Raw genomic sequence first — 2,766 nt, forward strand, 5'->3', positions numbered from 1 at the left:
TATGGGACTCGTGCTGATGGACAAAGGACATCAAGACGTCCTCTATGGTATGTCCCATATGGAATGGATGATATGGATCAGTGGGTGGCATCGGAGAGGAAGATGACCAAAGCAGTGGCGTGCTGGTGGGATCGAATGCTGCTACATGAACAGGTGAAACAGAAGACGGAACAGATGTCATCTGGGGCATGAAAGGCATAGGCATCGGTATGTGCCCAAAAGGGTGGGCTGAAGAGCCCTCTCCAGGCCCTGCTGGAGGTACAAACGGTGGGATCTGAAATGAAAAATCAGTATGATGTGCATCAGTGTGATGTGGTGGAAACGGTGGAACATCCTCGTCAGCAGGTATCCAACCGTGCTGTGCCTCCTCATCGGGTGGATCCATATGCTCAGCAAACAGAGCGTGCTCAGGCTCGAGGGGTACAGGATCAAACGGAGCAATGACAGGATCAACGGGTGCAACATGCTCAACTGGGTGGTCAACAGGGATATCAGCAATCAAAGGGGGATCAACAAAAGGTGGATCAACAACAGGATCATCAGCTATCCAAGGAACATCACCAACAGGTGGGTCAGCCAAAACGGGCTCAACAGGAACGTCAGCATGTACCAAGTCATGCTCATGCACAGGATCGAGAGCAGCTGCCTGCTCTGGGGCCAAGGCAGGCTCTGGGTCATCAAAAGCCATGTCAAAATCAAACTCCGGATCAAAGGGATCGATAGGATCGACGGGATCAACAGGGTCCTCCATATGCTGGTCCATAGGAATATACTCAATATCGCGGTCAGGATCAAATCCTGGAGGAAAAACGGGATCAGAATCCTCAATGTCGTCGTGCTCGAACGCAAAGCTCGGGATGGGTGCGGTAGAAGATGCCTGATCGGGGTCCGAGTCATGTACAAAATGCTGCGTGCTCACCTCGTGAGACGGTACAGATGCCACAGACTCAAAGGAGTCTGGGACTGGCGAATGGGCGGGCGAGTCCTCAACTGGAGCACCAGCGATCATCAAAAGATCGCCAGCGGGAAGAGGGGCTGCATCAGGAATCTCATCCTCGTAAGGCTCGTCCTCAAAGAGATCAATGTCGCCGTCAGCCTCGGCGTCGGGTAGCAAGTCGTATGCTGGATAAGAAGCAAGGGGTATGGGAGCTGGAATCGCTACCAAGGGAAGATACTCAGCAGGATCGCCATCAATAGGCTCATAGGCACCCTCGGGTAGAGCGAAGGGCAAGGAGTCCTCATCATCGGTGCTGGTGAAATCGGAGGTATGCACCTCGTGCTCTGAAGACACAATGTCGTCCGATACTATGGGTAAAGGTCCGGTGGTATCTGAATCACATACGCATAAACATGTCGCATGCCACGGGTGATTCATAATGTCAGTAACACAATCACAAACATGCACAAATAATCAGTAAATCAGGTAATCACACAAGTTACCAAGTAATATCACATAATCCTCCTAGTCCCACTAGCCTCCCAGCCTCCCAGACTGTCCTTCCTAGTCCCACTAGCCAACTTTCCCAGCCTCCCAGACTGACTCCCTAGTCCCACTAGCAAACTTTCCCAGCCTCCCAGACTGACTCCCTAGTCCCACTAGCAAACTTTCCCAGCCTCCCAGACTGACTCCCTAGTCCCACTAGCAAATTCTCCCAGCCTCCCAGACTGACTCCCTAGTCCCACTAGACAACTACCTCGATCCATTAGATCGAGCCTCGGCCTCCCAGACCGAGCCTCAGTCTCCCAGACCGAGCCTCAGCCTCCCAGACTGAGCCTAAAAATAATAAATAAAATATGCTCAACATTTGTTTATAAAAACGTTTTGGATCTGGACTTAAGTGGTATGCAGTAAAAATGTTTTCGTGAGAGCCCTAGTGATCATAGTCTAGACTCGAGAAGGAATCCTAGTTCGCTATGATCAGAGCTCTGATACCAAGCTGTCACACCCTGGCTTTGCGGAAGCATGGTTAATTTGGTGTGACTTCTTAATACCATAGCTTAATCATAACAAAGCTATATGAATTAAAATATGCAAGATCATCCATTGATAATAAAATATTAAACATTGTCTTAACGGGTTAACACCCAACAACCATAACCTGTCTAAACATTACAAATGCAAACATAAAGTAAACATGGTTCAGGGACTGTGACTTGTCCAGGAAAGAGTCACAAGCCTCGAACCCTGGATGACCTCGGGCCTAATGCAGCGGAAAACATGCCATACCGCGCTAGATCGTTAGTTTCCTGAAATACATGTAAGTTGAAAAATCAACAATAATGTTGAGCGAGTTCATGCGAATAGTGAGTAAATAAACCTTTATCTTTATCAAAAACCTGGTATGTAGCAAATAAGGAAAAAGAGAACACCAATGGTTTGCAAGGCCATTGATATGTGTGAAGTGCAAGTAGGGATGACTCAAACCTAGCGGATTTATGCGTCGGGCACTAAGTCACCCCGAGGTCCGTTCAGCTGGACCTGGGGCTGGGCTCGCTACACCCAGATAGATCTACCGCTCCTGTCCCTCGGTCCTACTATGAGGATTAATGGCCTCAAGTTTCCGCCTACCCACTCACATGATCTAAGTAACAAACCTCCTTACGCTAACCATACCATGTATAAACATATTCATAATCATAGTAACATGTAATTCACCCCCGTAGTTTATAAAACTGAAAACAGTTAAGAGAAAAGGGGGACATGAACTCACAGTCAGTGGGTAGCTAAATCAAGCACTCCAAATGTCCGAAAGCTGTGCAACGACC

The sequence above is a fragment of the Helianthus annuus genome, chromosome 16 (genome assembly GCF_002127325.2).
Source record: "Helianthus annuus cultivar XRQ/B chromosome 16, HanXRQr2.0-SUNRISE, whole genome shotgun sequence".
Taxonomy (NCBI): Eukaryota; Viridiplantae; Streptophyta; class Magnoliopsida; order Asterales; family Asteraceae; genus Helianthus; species Helianthus annuus.